The 21915-nt window shown below is 37.1% G+C and overlaps 1 pseudogene; it reads left to right on the top strand.

The window, feature by feature from the left end:
• The first annotated feature begins 343 nt into the window (after positions 1-343).
• On the top strand, positions 344-2974 carry LOC123756289 (thymidylate kinase pseudogene; annotated as a pseudogene).
• The last annotated feature ends 18941 nt before the right edge of the window (positions 2975-21915 follow it).

Raw genomic sequence — 21915 nt, 5'->3', positions numbered from 1 at the left:
TAAATTATCTGAACGGATAATTGTACAGTTGTTGGATTCCTATCGTATGTTGCTGAACAAAACAATTCAGTTGAAATCTGAATATGAAAATCTCAATAATGAGTTCCGGAATTTAGATAGAAACTACAAGGCTGGATATGGAAACTTGAAGGCTAAAGAAGAAATCCTCAAGATTAAATTCGAAATCATCAAAGCTGAGAAAAAATTTTGAATGATGAGTTAATGGAACTAACTAACAGATGGGAACAACAAAACTGCTTTGCAAAAATTTTCTGATTGATGTTTGCTTTAGCTAGTTTACAGCAGGGGTTGAAGGCCAAAGACACCATTGATATATTTTAGCATGAATTGTATTCATTTGGATGGTAACATTGGCATGGAACATGAACGTAATTTAAGTTCATCCTGTATACAATTAGAGTTTCAAGCCAAGGACTTATTAGAATGTGATTCTGTGGCGCTGAGAGGATATTTTGGACTAACTTGATATATTTGCTTGGTTATTAATTAATTAAAGAAATATAGAATTGTATATAAATTACTATAGTACCGTATAATTTGGTACTAAGTTGAATTTGTGCTGATTGATTGATGAGGTATATGGGCAAGAGACCTTAAATTCATACATTTTTATATAGGACGATCTAAAAATATAATCTAACTAAGAACATTTTATGTCTTCTTATTTTCCCTTTAATTTAATTTTTGATTGTTCCAAAACTCTGAAAACAATAATTTTTTAATGATGTTTCATCATATAAGGATTCAATGCCTATCGAATATATGGATGGGTCTTGATTGAGCATTTATTGTGGAATTAATCCTGAAATAATCATTTTTGAATGGAATTCATATATGAAGATTTAAATTATTGTACCTCCACTTATGAATTTAATCCTTTCCCAAAGACGAGTATTTATTTTATCTTCCTTAAAACCTTTTTCATTTTTTACCAGCTAGTATTATTTCTATTTTAACGGATTAACTGCAGGATACTGTATCTCATGAACAACTTTAAGTCACTAGTTACTGGAAACGAATTTCACCATAAGAAATTGAATGATTCCTAAGAAAGTCAATGATAATATTCAATCTAGGAAAATAGTTGTAGAGAATTTAACACCCCATCTCTGGGAACGGATTAAATTGAATAAATATGAATTAGGTCACAAACAACTCTTGCACCATACCTCATCAATCAATCAGCACAAATCCAACTTAGTACCAAATTACACGGTTATTTACCAAGCAAATACACCAATTTAGTAACAACAGAAGGTGGGAATAATCTCCTATAACTTTGCGAATCTACACCTATATAACTTTCAATGGTGAAAATACTTTTAATCTTTCAGTAAAAACCTCTTTATCTTAAAGATGGGACTATGATTTAATATTTTTGCATAGCTCGACTCCTGGGAACCTTTTAGCACACTATCTAAATATTTTTAAAATTAATTAACAAAACGTCTGATAGAGAACTGAAGCCTAGAATTATTAAAATAATCCTTTCTAAAGAATTAAGTAATGATAAAAAAATTAAATAAAAAGTTCTTTAAAACATACTTTATATTTCAAGAGAACCAAATGAAGACTTAAATAATGATAAAATTAAATAAAAAAAAAGGTATTTAAAGCATACCTTATGTTTCAAGTAAGCAACAACAAAAACTAAACTCTTCAGTAGTATCATCACCACCGGTTATCAACACCCCACTACTGACATCATCAACATTGCCCAGTAATGTTTAAATTCAACAATATGACTTATGTTATGCTCAGATAATTTACAGTTCTTTTCTAATGGGTGAATAAAATATATAATGTGGCTCAATACGTTCATAACGGAGACAACAATATTGTAATTATTATCGCCATTGAGAATGAGATCAATATTATTTTAGTTTATGATACAGATATAAAAAAAGGAGTTTGAGGCATCAATAATGTTATCAAATATCATTATGTTATTTAGATTGTGTTGTTCAACTTTTGTCGCTATACTATTATTGAATGGCTATAAATTCACTAAAATGCATTCTGTATAGAGTAACAGAGGTTAATTTTGTTCAAATCAGAAACCTGTCATAAAACGATGAAGACAAAAAATTTCTTTCAATTATGAGGTGAGGTACATGCTGGCACATATGTACTCTAAAACATTTGTTCACATTTTACACTTTTGATAAATATGGACATGTATACCCTTGAGACACATGTACTACACGTAAGTTAATTTAAGTTTGGTCAGAAGATATTTTTTTCTTATCTATCATTACTACCTATTTTAAAAGACAGCCAACTTAACTACAAATTTCAAAATATATATAGAATATCATCTATATACAGATAAAGATCGTGGGGCTCTCATTGTATTAGAGGATAGTGACCGCTTTGGCAAAACTACACAGGCTAAAAGGCTCGTTAATACACTGTTGGATATAGGAAAACCTACTATCCTTATGTGCTTTCCAGACCGAACGACCCACATAGGCAGCATAATAAACCGCTACATGAAGGGTGTCCAAGAACTGGATGACCACGCTATTCATCTCCTCTTTTCTGCTAACAGATGGGAATTGTTATCTAAAATATTATCAACTCTAAAAGAGGATATAAATATCATTGTTGATTGGTTCGTTTACTCTGGCGTAGCTTTCTCTGCTGCTAAGAAAGACATGAACTTGGACTGGTGTAAGAAAAGAGATGTTGGACTCCCCAAACCAGATCTGGTGCTATTCCTTGACGTAAGTGTGAATGAAATACAAAAACGAGATAAATTTGGCGAAGAACTTTATGAGAACAAATATTTGAGAAATGTGTTCATGATATTTATCTACAGTTGAAGGACGAAACATGGAAGATGATTGATGGTTGTGAGAGTATTGAAAATATTCAAAATATTCTTAAAGAGGAAGCTCTAGTTGTCATAAATAAAGAGAAAAGTAACAAACTACATAAATTATGGGTTTAGTAAATATAAAAAAATATCAAATCTAAATATATATTAATCAGTTAAAAGTGAATAAGGTTTTAAGGAAAAGATAGTTATTGTTCTGCTGTCAGTGAGGGCAATAGTGAGTCACAATCCCCATTTATATACTGAGTGTGCAGTCAAGGAAAATGAAAAAAGATTAACAATATTCGAAGATTCAATTAAATTTTGGTTTGTAAGAATGCACTTAAATTTTATAATATCTATTTATTATGATAAAAGATTTAATAAATTATTGATATATAATAATACAGAACAACATAAATGGTTACAGACTGAGTTAAAATTGGGGAATGTTTCACAACTCTTTATATTTAATAATCTTCAATTACCAGCGAAAAGAAAACAGAGTCAAACACAAGTAAATTAATAGGGAGAGTTGTAATATTTAACCATATTGATGTTCTTCTAGGCTGCCCTCAAGGCTGGCCATATAGAAAACTATCATCGTCAATGGATTATGATATACTAATTCCTGCTTCAGGCAATGAAGAAGAATATTTAGTTCTGACGCCCTTAGCTGATACCTATGTCAATTTTTTAATAGATGGTAAAAGAAAGACATTATGTTTCGATCATAGTAAATCACACATGAAGATTGTAAATAATGTTAACTCAACAGAATGGTGTGATACCCTAAATTGGTCTGTTGCCATCAAGTTTGTCTTTGAGGAGAATAATATTAAAATCTCAGATAGCCACGATCGTGTGCTTGACAATATAACAACAAATAATAAGATCCCTAAACTTAAGGTTCTCCGAGAAGTTTTAAATGGGACACTCTATATAGCACATTGTATTGGTAACTGTAAAATAAATATTGACTCACATACTATTATTTATACCTACATATATCCATATTTCATTTTGGGTGTAGTATTAATAATAATTTCAGTTAGTTTATTAATTATTCAATTCTATTTCAGTATCAGTTTTAAAGTAAAAAAAAAAAAAAACAGGAAACCATAGGAGAGTATATTTCATTTGAACTTCCCGAACCACTTTAAAATAAGATTCATATTGATGAAACGTCAACCAAACCAAACCTCACTCACCTCTCACACATGTTTGTTCCATATGTCAGTCACAGGATACCTATAAATTATTGACTTAAGAGTTGTATTAGTAAGGTATGTGTTAGGTAAGTTAAGTTAGGTTCTGTTGTTATACAGTGACACCACAATTTCGATCGAAAACTGTGACTCATTTACTGTGAGAAACTTTTTGTATTGACCAAGTAGCTGCTTAATACACTAATAGAATTTCATTGTTTTCTTCCTTTTTTAACCAAAATAATTATTATTATTATTATTATTATATTATTGTCCCAAGAATGTTATAAATTATATCATAAGAAAGTCATGAATGAGTCCTAAGAAAGTCAATGTTAAGATTCAATCTAGGAAAATAGTTGTAGAGAATTAACAACAATCCGTCTCTGGGAACGGATTAAATTGATAAGTAGAGAGGTACAACTGTAGTTTAATTTAAAGGAAAAAATAAAAAATAAGATGTTTTGGATTTTGGTCCATAGTAAAAATTAAATTAAGAGAAAATAAGAAGACACGAGAATGTTCTTGGTTAGATTTTATTTTTATTATGATTCTATATAAAATGTATATGAATTAGGTCACAAACAACTCTTGCTCCCATAACTCATTAATCAATCAGCACAAATCCAACTTGAATCCTATATAAGATGTATGAATTAGGTGACAAACAACTCTTGCCCCATACCTCATCAATCAATCAGCACAAATCCAACAACTTAGATCCTATATATGATCATAAACAACTCAACACAAATCCAACTTAGATCCTATATAAGATGTATGAATTAGGTCACAAACAACTCTTGCCCCATACCTCATCAATCAATCAGCACAAATCCAACTTAGATCTTATATAAATAAGATCACAAACAACTCATGCCCCATACCTCATCAATCAATCAGCACAAATCCAACTTAGATCCTATATAAGATGTATGAATTAGGTCACAAACAACTCTTGCCCCATACCTCATCAATCAACCAGCACAAATCCAACTTAGATCCTATATAAATATGATCACAAACAACTCATGCCCCATACCTCATCAATCAATCAGCACAAATCCAACTTAGATCCTATATAAAATGTATGAATTAGGTCACAAACAACTCTTGTCCCATACCTCATCAATCAATCAGCACAAATCCAACTTAGTACCATATTATATACATGGTTATTTACCAAGCAAATACACTAATTTAGTAACAATAGAAGGTGGGAATAATCTCCTATACAAATTGGCGAATCTACACCTATACTTTTCAATTGTGAAAAGACTTTTAATCTTTTCAGTATGCTTTAAAACCTTTTCATCTCTAAAGGATGGGATTATTTTTAATATTTTGGATAGCTCGACTTCTGGGAGAATATATATTATTCTTTTAAATATCTCCTGGAGCTCAGTTAGTCCAAAATGTTCTCTCAGATCCCCCAAATCACATTCTGAATCCTTGCCTTGAAACTGAATTTCAATGCAGGACACATTTAAATTACGTTCTATCTCAATGTTAATGTCTCAGTCTAGTAGTCCATCTTTATATGGATTAAATGGATCGAATGTGATATATAAGGTGCATATGTAAGAACATGGTTTGCTCCTGAAGATCCTTCCTTTCTTTTCTTCAGTATTAAAACCAACCATCCATCTATTGGGTTTCATATGTGGGTCACAATTTTTGTTACAAACTTGTCCGTAGCTTTGGGCATCCTCTTTTTTAATTTTCTGGGGTAGAAGATATTTATCATTCTTGGGTCGACGTGAACAACGGCAGCGACGTTGAGAGATTTCTTTCATCTACGAAAAACAAAATCAGTTGCATCGTTATCCCTTTAGCACACTATCTAAATATTTTTAAAATTAATTAACAAAATGTCTGATACAGAACAGAAGCCTAGAATTATTAAAACAAATCCTTTCTAATAAATTAAGTAATGATAAAAAAAATTTATTAAAAAGTTTTTTAACCATACCTTATGTTTCAAAATGAACCAAATAAAGACTTAAATAATGATAAAATTAAATAAAAAAAGTATTTAAAAACATACTTTATGTTTCAAGTGAGCAACAAAACAAACTAAACTCTTCAGTTGTAAAGATGGATGAGCTCTATAGTCAAAGACTTGTTGTGTAGGGCTGGTTAAGTGACTACTGGTCATCTGTTTATATACTCTGGACAAGTTTTGTTATCATCTGACGTTACCGCATCCTTTAAAAGGTGGTGCCACCTCTCTCTCTCTCTCTCTCTCTCTCACTCTCTCTCCCAAATATTTAGACCCTTTCCGCTCAGCTATATCCCAAGCACCCCGTCGACTTTAGCCACCATCACCATCATCACCACCGGTTATCACCACCCTAACTACTGACATCATCAACATTGCCCAGTAATGTTTAAAATCAATAATACGATTTATGCTATGCTCAAATAATTTACAGTTCTTTTGTAATGGGTGAATAAAATATATAATGTGGCTCAATACATTCATAATTATGGATGTCTGTTCTTGAGGAAGACCACAGAGACATCAAACTATAATGATTATTGCCATTGAGAATGAGATCAATATTATTTTAGAGTTTATAATACAGACACATATATGTACTCTAAGACATGTTCATATTTCACACTTTTTTGGTAAATATGGACATGTATACTCTTGAGACACATGTACTTCATGTATGTTAAAAATTTAAGTTTGGTCAGAAGATATTTTTTGTTATGTATCGTTACCACCTATTTTAAACAATAATTTTTTTCTTCCTCGGCTTTGATACCTTTTGATAATTACTTACTTGATCTGGAGATTTTTCATCCTATGAGTCCACTCCACTTTTGGACGAATTTTCAGATGAATCATCGTCACTGTTGGATCTTAAGACGGATGAAAGTAAAGTAGATAATAATTTGTTGTTTCTGTTGATCCAATCGATTTTCTGTGTTCTTTTAGAGGGTGGGTTAAGATCATTAGTTGATGAGGTGATTTTGTTGCAGAGCTCAGCTGGAGCAATTTGGGGACGTTGGATAGGTGAAGGAGATGGCGGGAAGGGGGGATTTGATGTCTCAGGTGCATGTAAAGTTGGGTTGTTGATAGGGAACAGGTCTGGGTCAATTATGTTCAGAGTGAACGTTGTTATATTTATTTTGGGAAGGTCGTTATCGAGCCTGAGGCTGTTCCAAATATTTAGTAGGCGAATAGGATCTGGGTTGCTACCAAATATAGTTCTGACAAATTCCAGCAAGCAATCGGCTGCAGGATGAAGATGGGGTTGTTGGTTCATAATTGACTTATGGCTCTAATGGGCAAATCCTATACTGCATTTTTTTGTTGTGACTACTGTACTTAGTTAGTTCTAGATGTGGACCACCAAGTGGTCGAGGTCTCTTTATATAACCTCCTTGCTAAGGTTATCCCTGTCTCCCTAATACCGGATTAGTCTTTGACTAAAGCTCATCCTTCTTTACAACTTTTAGTTTGTTTTGTTATCAATGGCATAGAGAATATCATCAAGATGTTATGATTGGAAAGTTGTAACGGAATAAAAATCGGGAGAGGATTGAACAAACTGACAAAACCATTAAAAAATATCTCTCATCATTATTTCATCATTGATATGTTGTACAAATGTAATCTTCGTCTTCTTCTTCTTCTTCTTTTTCCTCTTGACTGTCCACCACCTCCACTACCTCCCCTTTTACAACTTGATCTTCCAACAACCCCCGATTTCTCCTCTTTTTAATAATACCATGAATATCAATATAATAATTTTTGTACTGATTATTCCAAATATATATATTTTCCCTTTTTTGTGAGAGGTAAGCCATCATTTTAGTTATTGCATAATCAGGGGAAAGATAAGAATACAATTTTGCATGTCTTGGTATTATTTCTATTGGATTTTTAATTTTATTAATAATACCGGTAAATTGTTTTTATAAATCACAATGCATGTCCCACGCTATAGATAGTGATATATTTCTTAGTTTTGACCAATTATCATTTATTCATAATTCGTAATAAGACGCTCAATATTCTCATCATATCTCATGACTTCATCGATTTTAATGTACATATCAATATTTGCAATTGATTTTTTGTTTACTTCTAATGTTTGTTCATAACTTAAACAATTTCTAATAATATACTCACTTAAACTTTGTTTTAAACTTTGTTTAACATTTCTTACCCCATCTAAAAGAAAAACTCATAAATCTACCACAGTGTTAATATATATTATCATTTTGGCCTCTTCAATTTTAAATGGGGAATATACCCCAAAATCTTCATCTATTACAATATCCTGATTGTGAAATTGTGTGAAAAAATTTCATACCAGACAAATTTATTATCAGCTGTTAATCCTGACATATCGTAAATTTTCCAATAAATTAACTGTCTTGTGCTAAGATTGTGCGGATAACTAAATTTAATGTGGGAATCATCAATATTATCATTTATTAACTTATATAACTTATAAGCTATAAATAATTGTCTTATGAGATTTTGTCTCAGGGGTAAATAATATAATCCAGGAATTTTTTGGGTGTTAAAGTTTTCATTATTTATATGTTCGATATCTATATTCATGAAAAGTCCCTCTTTTTTGTTCATATTTTTTAAATTCTTTAAATATTCAATTCTAATTAATACTTTCTCGAGATGATCTGCCCTGGCAACAAATAGGGAATTAATTATTGGCTAAGATTTATAGTCATCTGAATTTTTTATTATAAATTTGTGATAGAATTGAATCAAATACATCCCAATAACATATGGTCTTTGTTTCAAGGTTATCTGTCCATGGCATAGATAGACAAAGACTAATTTTTTTCCGTGGCGTAACGTGTCGATGTTAATGTACTCTCGGATCAAAGACTCTACACCCTGCCTATCTCATATATATATATATATATGGCAGAAGATACAAGGACACAAACTAGAACTGTATCATCCTTTGCAGATGACTACATTGATAATAAGTACCGGATATTCAACAAAGATGACAGATAAACCCTGGGCATTGTTAAAAGGGGGGGTTCACATCCTGCTCAACTCACTCACAGCCCACCTCCTGTTACAGTCAATTATATCCAATACAACCTCCTGCCCACACCCCTGCTCCTGTTTTAAGTAGGTCCCACTAAGGGCTCACTATATGCTGTGAAATGTGAAACTTTTTATACGACCAGGCTCACCATACCATTAAATTTTATTCATTTTAATATTTGTTTCCTGTTGCAGAAGGTGAATGCTGTCATACAATAAAACGAGATTGCACAATGCCACACAAGTCGAAGACTCAAAAACTAAAACAAGCGCAAGCGGCATATGCTAGCCGCATTTATCAACAACAAAAAGCTGCTTCAGCTCAAGAGTTGAGACAAGACACAGATCACAGTGAGTGGCAAGAAATTAATTATAAAATAAAATCACAGGAGACAGTGCTAATGGTAACAGATAGGAAGCTTGAAAAGTACCTTGATTATAATTATGTGTATGATTGTTTATATGATAAACTATGTCATACAGTCAAGATATCTGATCAACAGGATAATGTACAAGAGACAAAAAGCTGTAGTCATTGTAAACTCACAGTTTCACAAACATTGACGGAAAATCACGAACATGGTGATGTTGTAGGTACTTCCAGTGGTTTGAAAAGGCGTAAAGATACCGAGAGCAGTGCCACAAAACAATTGAAATTATTTAGACAGGACACAGAAGAAAACAGTGAAGAAGTAACTTCAGGTGAGACAGTGCTAATGGTGACAGATAAGGAACTTGAAAAGTACTTAGATGATAATTATGGAAAATTATGTTATTTTTGTTTTCATAATAAACCACGGCATACAGTCAAGGTTGATCAACATGATGTGCAAGTGACAGAAAGCTGTAGCCACTGTAATCATACAGTTTCACGAGCATTTATTTATTTATTTATTTATTTATTTATTTATTTATTTATATATATATACAAGAAGGTACATTGGGTTTGTGAGAATACATTGGATAGTACAGTATTTACATTCTTGTAAAGCCACTAGTACGCGCAGCATTTCGGGCAGGTCCTTAATCTAGCAGATAATTTTAAGTAGGTGATTTCAATCAGAATTGATAAATGATAAAGATACATTACAAGAGAAAAATGAGATGAGAGAGATAAGTAAGTATATTAAAGCACATTGTTATATTAAAGCTCTGATTGATTACATTGACAGCTTGATTAGTAATTTAAACAAGATTAATAGACACCATACAGCAGATTGACAGCACATATAAGACAGCAATGATCACAATGGTAAAGATGTTCAGAATGGGTACATAAAGATTGGGAGACTGGGTAGCAAAAGATACAGATAAACAAGATTTATAAACACCATACAACAGATTGGCAGCACATATAAGAAAACAGCAATGATCACAATGGTAAAGATGTTCAAATTGGGAACATAAAGGTTGGGAGATTGGGTAGCAATTGATACAGTGCAATTTTAAGGCAAAAAGTGAAAAACTATGAAGATGAAATTAGGTACTTTTTAGTATTGATTTTGAATGATGTAAAAGTTGGACAGCTTTTCAATTCAGTAGGGAGTGAGTTCCATAAACTGGGTCCCTTTATTTGCATAGAGTGTTTACACAGATTAAGTTTAACTCTGGGGATATCAAAGAGATATTTATTTCTGGTGTGGTGATAATGGGTCCTATTACATCTGTCCAGGAAGAGTTTCAGACAAGGATTTGCATTTAAGAACAGGGTTTTGTAAATGTAGTTGACACAAGAGAATTTGTGGAGTGAGATTATGTTTAGCATGTTTAGGGAGTTAAACAAGGGGGCTGTGTGTTGTCTGAAAGCAGAATTTGATATTATTCTGATAGCAGATTTTTGCTGGGTGATGATGGACTTGAGGTGGTTTGCAGTGGTTGAACCCCATGCACAGATACCATAGTTCAGATAGGCATTGATGGGAAATCACGAGAATGGTGATGAGGTAGGTACTTCCAGTGGTTTGTAAAGGTGTAAAGATACCGAGAGCAGTGCCACAAAACGATTGAAATTATTTAGACAGGGCACAGAAGAAAACAGTGAATCGGAAGAAATTAAATATAAAGTAACATCACGTGAGACAGTGCTAATGGTGACAGATAAGGAACTTGAAAAGTACTTAGATGATAATTGTCTGTTATTTTTGCTTTCATAACACATCATGTCATACAGTCAAGGTTGATCAACATGTGCCATTTTCATATACAATAAAGTTTGAACAATCTTTATTTTCCTGTGTTATTAATACCCCCATGATATATAAAAAAATTCAAATGTGTTCTATGAATACAGTGAATAACAATTTCTACCCCACATTTGTTTCTTCTAACCAGGATGCTACAAACCGGTGCCGGGGAAAACAGAAAAGAGGATGAGAGAAACCCATGGTTTAATCAGAGATGTAGGCTTGCTTCGTTTAATCAGAGAAACGAATTCTGTCACTTGCACATCATGTTGATGTGCAAGTGACAGAAAGCTGTAACCACTGTAATCATACAGTTTCATGAGCATTGATGGGAAATCACGAGATTCTGAAGACATTAGTGTACTTCAACATGCTAAATGGCCAAGGATACATGTTCTACAAGAGTAAGTGTGCCATAAATGGAATGAAATTTGTGTCACCATTGGTGTATAGCAGGTGCCAGAATCATATAAGAAATGCGGCTAATATGAGATGGGAGGAAGTGCAAGAAAACACTCGCAGTATAATATTTGACCAATATAAAAAACAGTTAAATATAGACCCCATTGATGGCTTCTTTAATATTGATGTGTCCTTTGACGGATCTAGGAGTCCTTATTCACAAATTGTCACTGCTTTCGTTATGGAAATGTTAACAGGCATGGTTGTGGACTTTAATGTGTTCTGTAAAAACTGCTTTCAGTGCCAAATGCTCAAGCGTAGGAAACTGACTGGAAAAATAAACCAGGCCCAGTTTAATAGTGAGATGGTTGAACATCTACCACATTGTGAAAAGAACTACCACTGCAGTCCAAAAAATAGGGAAGAGGATGCTGCAGTGTTGATGTGGGGTCGATCACAAAACATCAAACTCAGGTGTACAACTTTGGTGGATAACAGTAACTCCTCTTCTGCCTACAATAAAGTTTGTGGAATGAACTATGGTGCTGGACCATATGGAAACGTAAAGGTGGAAAAGACTGAGTGTAAAAATTACTTAGTCGAGAGACTTGTTACACAGATCGGCTATTTGGAGTCAAAAGGGAAGGCCGAAGGTAATGGAAAGCTAAGTTACGAGGCCTTTTGGAAGTTGATGGTTCACTTCAAACGAGCCATCAGGGACAACATCAACACAGACTGGAGAAAAATGAGGAAGGTCTGCCTATCCGGACTGTTCCATGAAACGTCCACAGATGAAAATCCATTACACGAGCTCTGTCATGAAGGCAAAAATTCTTGGTGTTTTTACCAACACGATCTTGAAAATAAAAAGATCCCACGATCACACAAGACCATGAATATCCCACTATCGAATAAGGACATATTTGAAGTCCAAAAGATCTACTACAAGATCTACGATGATCTTATCTCGGAGGAAAACATGATAAAGTGTCTGAAGGGAAAGCCAAATGAGTCTCTACACAACCGAGTTTGGAATAGCATCCCCAAAGACCGATTTGTAAGTCGTTCAATGGTTGAGTTCAGCATGGCAGTGACGGCCATCAACCACAATGCCGAGTCTTTGGGCAGTCTTACTGGTATACCTCAGCATGATATTACAATCTTGAAGATGATGATGATTCACAAACTAACGGTACCAGTGTCACCTTGAGGAACTATATTTCGAACCAATTATAAAATAGTTAGTATAAAATTAGTTGAATAATAAAGGTTTTGTATTTTTTGTCTTCCTTTGTATTTAGGTTGCAGTTGTAGCATATACAACAAGTAAATAAAGTTTGTATTTTTTGTCTTCCTTTATATTTAGGTTGCAGTTGTAGCATATACAACAAGTAAATAAAGTTTGAACAAACTTCATTTTCCCAAATAAATTTGAACAAAACTTGATGTTCCCGCATTATTCTCCACTAAAATATAAAAAAAAATTGATAATAAGTACCGGATATTGTGGGTATAAAAGGGGGGTTCACATCAGGTCCCACTAAGGAAGGGCTCACTATATCCTGTGAAATGTGAAACTTTTTATAGGTCCAGGCTCACCATACCATTAATTTTTATTCATTTTATTATTTGTTTCCTGTTGCAGAAAGTGAATGTCATACAATACGAGACTGCACAATGCCACACAAGTCGAAGACTCAAAAACTAAAACAAGAGCAAGCGGCATATGCTCGCCGCATTTATCAACAACAGAAAGCTGCTTAAATTATTTATAAAATAAAATCACAGGAGACAGTGCTAATTGGTAACAGATAGTAAGCTTGAAAAGTACCTTGATTATAAGCTTGAAAAGCACTTTGATTATAATTATGTGTGTTTATATGATAAACTGTCATAAGATATCTGATCAACATGATAATGTATGTACAAGTGACAAAAAGCTGTAGTTATTGTAAACTTACAGTTTCACGAACATTGACAGAGCTAATGGTGACAGCTAAGGAACTTAAGTACTTAGATGATAATTAGCTATGTTATTTTTGCTTTCATAACACACTACAATTGTTTGAACAATCTTCATTTCCCATGTTATTAATACCTCAATGATATATAAAAAAAATCAAATGTGTTCTATGAATACAGTGAATAATAATTTCTACCACACATTTGTTCCTTCTAACCAGGAGGCTACAAAACCGGTGCCGGGGAAAACAGAACGGAGGGATTAAAGATGTAGGCTAGCTAAGCAAGTAAGAAAAGGGCGTGGAGATGGAATAACAGGACATTTGAGAGCAGAGAAAGGATACCAGAGTTCCAGGAATGAATATGTTGTGAAGAGAGAGGCAGAAAGACAATACGAAAATGACATTAAATTGCTGAAGTACTTAATGAAACGGAAAGTGAGAAAGATTTAGGAATTTATATCACACCAAACTTGTTTTCTAAAGCCCACATAAAAGGAATTAAGTCTGCGGCATATACGAGGCTGACTAGCATCAGAACAGCCTTCAGGAACCTGTGTAAGGAATATTCAACATATGTAAGACCAATAATCCTGGGTATGAGGCCCCAGCATGGAGCACATACCTTGTCAAGCACAAGACGAAACTGGAAAAAGTTCAAAGGTATGCCACTAGATTTCCAGAACTAAGAGGCAGGAATTACGAGGAAAGGCTGCACGACACTGGAAGACAGAAGAGTGAGGGGGAGACATGATCACAACCTACAAAATCGGGAAATGCACCTTACGACATGACACTGGAAGACAGAAGAGTGAGGGGAGACATGATCACAACCTACAAAATCCTCTGGGAATCGACAGAGTAGACAAAGATAAACTATTGTTCAACACTGGTGGTACACAAATAAGGGGACACAGGTGGAAACTGAGTACCCACATGAGCCAGAGGGACGTTAGAAGGAACTTTTTCAGTGTTAGAGTAGTTAATGGATAGAATGCATTAGGCAGTGATGTGGTGGAGGCTGACTCCATACACAGTTTTTAATTGTAGATATGACAGTGTCTCAGTAGGCTCAGGAATCTGTACACCAGTTGATGACAGTTTAGAGGCGGGACCAAAGAGCCAAAGCTCAACTCCCACAAGCACAAATAGGTGTGTACACACACACACACACACACACACACACACACACACACACACACACACACACACACACACACACACACACACACACACACACACACACACACACACACACACACACAGCCTGTTGTATGTTGGCCAGCCTGGCATATGCCGCTGATGTTATCCACTTGATATGTGCTGCAGGAGACAGGTCTGGCGTGATATCAACCCCCAAGTCTTTTTCCTTCTCTGACTCCTGAAGAATTTCCTCTCCCAGATGATACCTTGTATCTGGCCTCCTGCTCCCTACACCTATCTTCATTACATTACATTTGGTTGGGTTAAACTCTAACAACCATTTGTTCGACCATTCCTTCAGCTTGTCTAGGTCTTCTTGAAGCCTCAAACAGTCCTCTTCTGTTTTATTCCTTCTCATAATTTTAGCATCGTCCGCAAACATTGAGAGAAATGAATCGATACCCTCCGGGAGATCATTTACATATATCAGAAACAAGATAGGACCGAGTACAGAGCCCTGTGGGACTCCACTGGTGACCTCCGATTGGCGTGAAGTCACCAGTGGAGTCCCACAGGGCTCTGTACTCGGTCCTATCTTGTTTCTGATATATGTAAATGATCTCCCGGAGGGTATCGATTCATTTCTCTCAATGTTTGCGGACGATGCTAAAATTATGAGAAGGAATAAAACAGAAGAGGACTGTTTGAGGCTTCAAGAAGACCTAGACAAGCTGAAGGAATGGTCGAACAAATGGTTGTTAGAGTTTAACCCAACCAAATGTAATGTAATGAAGATAGGTGTAGGGAGCAGGAGGCCAGATACAAGGTATCATCTGGGAGAGGAAATTCTTCAGGAGTCAGAGAAGGAAAAAGACTTGGGGGTTGATATCACGCCAGACCTGTCTCCTGCAGCACATATCAAGCGGATAACATCAGCGGAATATGCCAGGCTGGCCAACATACGAACGGCATTCAGAAACTTGTGTAAAGAATCATTCAGAACTTTGTATACCACATATGTCAGGCCAATCCTGGAGTATGCAGCCCCAGCATGGAGTCCATATCTAGTCAAGTGTAACACGGATTGGGTCCTTCTCTCTACTTCATTCTTTCTTTGCCCTCTACCCATATTCTTACTTATTTATTCTCTACCAAGGGACTCCAAAACTATTACCAAAGCCAACTCCACGCCACGTGGTCCTAAGACGATAGACCGACTTAGGATTCTACACCCAGTATGACGTGACCTAGGCCTTGAGCAAAACCCTAGAGTCGCCTCTACGCTGCCACCACCAGACCAGTAAAAAGAAGAGCAATGATCGAGGTCTGGATCGATCACGCTAATTAATCAACCTAGGGGCTTGATCCCCACTATATACGATGACCTTGAGTGTGGAATAAATTACACGGTAATGATAATTCCGATTCGATGTTAGAATCGGCGCCCAATCCAACTTTACCTCGTGTGGACCACGTGACCAGGACAAGTTTACACATAAAACACATGGAAATAATGAAATGCAAAATATTAACAAATTTAATTTATTAAAAGAAAACTAAAACAAAATCTAAATATGTTCACTCCCTATCACTTTAACACTCCCTACTTGACCTGAATGGCAAATGAGAAGACTATCCCTATAATTAACAATAGCAACTGTACCTTGGGCGACCAGCTCTAGGTGTTGGGCTGGTCTTGGGGAGAGGTAAGATGTTTGACCTCTCCCAGCTGCTCCCGTATTCACACTGATCTGTCCTCGTCTGATCTCGCCCAGACTAGAACATTGTATTGTTCCGCATCGCTTACCCAGTTACTTTAGCAAGGTTAAATTATAACAATTAACCTCTGTTTGTACTGAATTGATCCAGACTGGTTGAATTATTTTACTTAAATTAAGTTACACAAACATCTAACGGCAAAGCTGTTCCCGATCCCCAAAATGGTTAATTGAACTTTGAGAAATACTAGACATGTCAACCCTGCTGACCTATGACCGCCGGTCACTCCGCCTTAAAAGTTAGATCTGATTCGTGACGTCACTGATGGTGACAAACTCAATAATTAGAATACTCTTGATATTGTATCCAGTACTATTATACAATACAATTTTAATGCAAAATGAATAAAGGCTAATTTTCTCTAAATTACTGAATACTATAGGATGATTCATTATACGCAGCTATGAACAAAGATGCCCGCCATTTGTGACTCAGACCTGCTAATTCCCAGGGGACTGGGCGTTGTTGAGAGGTCAGGTCCCTACTCGAACTTCTGGAACCTTCTGGAATAATTCTTACAACAGCCTAGTTTGTTACAACCCCCCCCCGCACAAGCACTTAGTAAACCTTGTTAATTTGTTAAAATTCACGAGGTTTAGTATCCAAACCCACAATTCAACTCATGCCACAAACAAAAGCTAACCTAACTAATAAAATTTGACAAATAATAGTCCAACATCATAATAAACATGTTCATATTTCATAAATTTCTCAGCTGTCAACTGACAGCAATCCTCCAATATCAGGAAACATACATCCTATCCTTACTGACATAGCTAAATAACATGTCCCTACTCTACCATCAAAGACTAGCTATTAAACTCCCTTGGCTCTTCACTAGCCAAGTCCATGTGTCCTCTAGAGCCGGCCACACCGTGCTCAAACAAACATTAAAGTTATATCATCAGACTGAACTTTCAGTCATCCGGGAGCGTACTACGGAACTATCAAGCTCACATCCGTGTACTAACCACTCCCCAATCAATGTCAACCTTGACATGTTAAGAAACACACCTAACGTTTATTACATGTATCTAAAAATATAAAAAAAAATTCCTATACTATATCACAGGTTTCAGCTGACTGTACAGCCAAGTGTTCTCACTCACTAGAAGTGTCAATGTTTATATTGGTCCGCCTCTCATGTGTTCAAACATTCTGAAAAAAAATAGCACAACATAATTTTCCATAACCGTTTGTTCTGGGCTGAGACAATTACACAGGGGCTTCGATTTTGATTACTGACCAATTCATAGAGTAAAATTCATATATTATACCAGAATTATTATTTTAAAGCTGTTTTTCAACATTTATAAAGTATTGATTCTAAATCTGTTTTTCAACATTTAAACAAAAGTGTCCAGATGTTCTTTACACAGATGTTCAGAGCCAACTTTGTTGTTTGTATCAATTGTTCATATTGAGTAATCGAAAAAAAAATCGATGCTGCTGGATGCTGAATGTAGTCGCTGACGATGACGGTGTCGATCTTGCTTCTCCCCATGTGTAGACATCAATACCTGGTCCTCTTGTACTCCCATCCGGTACTCCTGAATGACGACAGAGTGTAGTAGAGCGGAGTGCCAAGTGACAGCTGTAGAATACTGTTACTTCGGCCATTAATCTTGCTCTCGACTGTCCACACGCCTTCGTATCAATCACAGTTCACACGGTAGTCTTGATGTTAAACTTGTCGCAGATGACCACAGCAGAGCAGGACTGGATGTACCAACGGTGTCTCTTAGCAGGAGTGGTGTCAGAAGGTCGTAGAGGCGGGTTGCTTGTTTGCAGAACAGGTGAATCCCGTCTTCCATCATTGCTCACGTCATCTCAGGCGTTTCTTGATGTCACCAGGTTACTAGGCCGTAAACACCAACTGTGTATACCCTCGTACCGCCGACTTTAGGCCAAAGGAGACAATTTTGCGACCTTCTATTGGCGAGTCCCGGTACTCTGTAGGGAAACCGTGCCTTCCACCTGTGACCGCCTTAGTTCTGCTTTCTTGTTACTTCAGATGACGTAATCATTAATCTTCCGGCGAAATTCTTGAGTACTGCTACGTGCTTTCCATTTCTTGACCTCTCCTCCAACACTGCTGGAATGGCTGCAGTCTTGATGACGCAGCAGGTGGGTAGTGGTGATCTCGAGACAGCTACCCCGGCGTTGTATGGCAGCTCCGGTGACTGCTATAATGTGGACAGCTCGCTGGCCCTGACAACCTCGTTAGTGACGTGAGGCGTCGGCCGGGTGACTCTTGGACAGTCACTCATCCCCAAAGTAACTGATGTATGGGTTACTGGGTCTGGTGGGGGGAGGGCTTTGTGTAACGTGCCTCCCCCCTCGGTCTTTACAGACAAGGGTTCACGTGTGGCTGGAACAACTGGGTCGGTGTACCAATCAGACCTGGGAACAGACAGACACAACACAGCGGAAGCATAGATATACTCTGGGTTTGGTGGAGGTGGAACCCCAGAGCACGGTAAAAGTTGCTACCTGAGTCAAGTATAGACATAGTACATCTCATTGCCTTTACAGGAAAATCTAATGAATACTAAATTATACTAACCAAGGAAGTTACTTTACTGTATAGCGCGAGATCTCGTCACCATAGGGTGGCGAGACTGCACCTGACTACTGATGAGCGATGACAGAGGGTCATCCTCATCTTCTGACTCGTCGGTGAAGCCATGAGTCAGCACTGCTGAGTCAGGAACTAGACCCGCTGAAGGCAGTTCTAATTCCTCTCTAGCATGATAATGTTTCAATTTATTCACGTGAATTGTCCTTTCCACCTGGTCCTCGAACACTCCTTTTATAACAAGATTAACCGGCCCCGCCCTTTTAATTACTCTATATGGTCCTCGCCACCTCGGAGCTAGTTTCCTGCTCTGATTGGCGGGCGCAGCCTCATTCACTCTCAATACGAGGCTTCCTTCCTTCAACTCAAGAGGGCGCACTTTCTTGTCATAAAAATGAGCATACCGAGTCCGTGCCTTCTTGGACGCTTCAGCTGCAATATTCCATGCATTTCTCATTTTACCAAGGACCTCTGAAGGATAGTCCTCCCCGTATGCAACATTATGTCTGTTAAGCAGACCTGAGGGGAAATTGCATGAATTACCAGTAAACAAATGAAGTGGTTGGGTGTTAATTGATTGGTGGATGGCAGTATTCAAGGCGAACTGAACATAGGGTAGGTGTTCATCCCAGGTGTTTGCATCATGTTCAGCAAGGATTGCAAGCATATCCTTGACTGAACGATTAGTCCGTTCCGTCATTCCGTTTGCTTGTGGGTGGTAGGCTGTTGTAAAAGCCGAAGTTGTCTCTAAAATCTTACAAACTTCTCTAAATATATTCCCATTGAATTCTTGACCCCGGTCAGAGACTAAGACTTTAGGAGGTCCGAATACAGTAACGAACCTACGCAAGAACGCATCTGCAACCGTACGAGAATCCTTCTGAGGTAATGCAACTAGTGTAGTGTATCTAGACAGATGGTCAACTAGCACCAACACGTATCTGTTACCTGAATGACTGTGGTGTAAATCAATCAGATCGGCCCCCACACGATCTAACGGTTCACGAATTTCAGGAAATTCCTGAAGTGGGGCTTGTACCTTAAGGGTACCTTTCCTCCTCTGGCAACGAGGGCACGACTTCACGAAATTGATTACCTCAGAAAGTAATCCTGGAAAATAAAATAGAGACTTTGCTTTTAAGTGCGTTTTAAAGATCCCCGGATGCCCTGCAATTTTTGAAGCATGCGCAAGCTTTAACGCTGATGACCGCAACGCGTCCGGAATAACTAGCTGAAATACTGCCCTATCATTCTGGCTATTAACATAATACAGGACGCCCTGTTTCATCTCAAAATCATGAATAGGTAAATTCTTTTTCTTTTTCGGGTATTTTCCTCCCTCTAAATACTCAATAATCTCTTTCCATCTCGGCTCGTTCATCTGGTATTCTCTCATTTTATCCGATGGAATGGTTTCAATATTTTCATTAATCTGTACTGCCGCTATATTTCTACTTAGCGTATCTGGCACAACATGTGCTGGACCAGGCTTGTACAAGATCTGGAACGAGTGGGCCGAAAGTTCGTGAGACCAGCGTGACATTCGTGGGCATTTCGTTCGCTTTTTAAATATGTGTGTTAATGCTCGATGGTCTGTGTAGATTACAAAATGCCGCTGAAATAGGTAAGGCTCGAAATACCTAACTGATTCTACTACTGCCAGTGCCTCCCGATCCGTAGCTGAATAACGAACTTCAGGTCCTTTGACCTTCCTACTGAAATAGGCTACTGGATGGGGTAAATTATCTGCGTCTCGCTGAATTAAGCACCCGCCAATAGTAATACCGCTGGCGTCAGTGTGCACTTCCCACTCTTTCTCAAAATCAGGAATAGCCAATACCGGTGTCGTGATTAGTTGGTCTTTCAGTTTGCGATAGGCCTCGTCATGTTCAGATTTCCACACAAACTTCGCATTTTTCTTTGTCAGATCAGTCAGGGGTGCTGAAATGCCAGCGAAACCTTCAATATGACGACGAAAATATCCGGCCGCCCCCAAAAACCTACGCACGTCCTTTGCTATCCTTGGAGTAGGCATGTCAGCAATGGCGCGGCAAGAATCTGGGTCAGGTCGGATACCGTCTGGGCACACCTGGAACCCCAGAAATTTGAATTTCTGAGCCGCCAAGGTGCACTTCTGAACATTCAGCCTGAAACCTGCCTGATCTAACAACTTCAAAGTCTCAGTCAAGTCCTGTAGGTGTTCCTCAAACGTCCTGGAATATATAACAACATCATCCAGGTACGCTAAAGAATGCCTACCCAGTACCGGACTAAGGATAAAGTTGATGGCCCTCTGAAACGACGAAGGCGCTGTCTTCAAACCAAACGGCATCCTACGGAATTGATAAGTGTGCCTACCATCCGAGAATGCTGTTTTTTCCCTATCCTGTTCTGCCACCGGGATCGCCCAATACGCCGATTTTGCGTCAAGAGTTGAGAAATACTTAGCAGCACCAAATTGATCTATTATCTCCTGTATTCGGGGCAACGGATACACATCACCCTTAGTTAATTCGTTCACCTTCCGGTAGTCAACACAGAAACGATAACTACCGTCCGGTTTCCGAACTAGCACAACAGGAGAGAGCCACGGTGACGTACTAGGCTCTATCACGCCCTGTCTCAACATTTTCTGGCACTCCTCCCTGATAATGTTCTTTGCCTGTTCCGGCAACCTCCACTGTCTTGTGTACACAGGCAAATGGTCACCAGTTGGAATGGTGTGCTCGATCTTATCAAGGAGACCAATCTGGTCATCCTCTGTCGCAAACAATTTCG

This window comes from Procambarus clarkii, chromosome 55, assembly GCF_040958095.1.
Source record: "Procambarus clarkii isolate CNS0578487 chromosome 55, FALCON_Pclarkii_2.0, whole genome shotgun sequence".
NCBI classification, from domain to species: Eukaryota; Metazoa; Arthropoda; class Malacostraca; order Decapoda; family Cambaridae; genus Procambarus; species Procambarus clarkii.
Note: the sequence above shows the minus strand (reverse complement) of the source record. Positions and strands in the feature narration are given on the sequence as shown.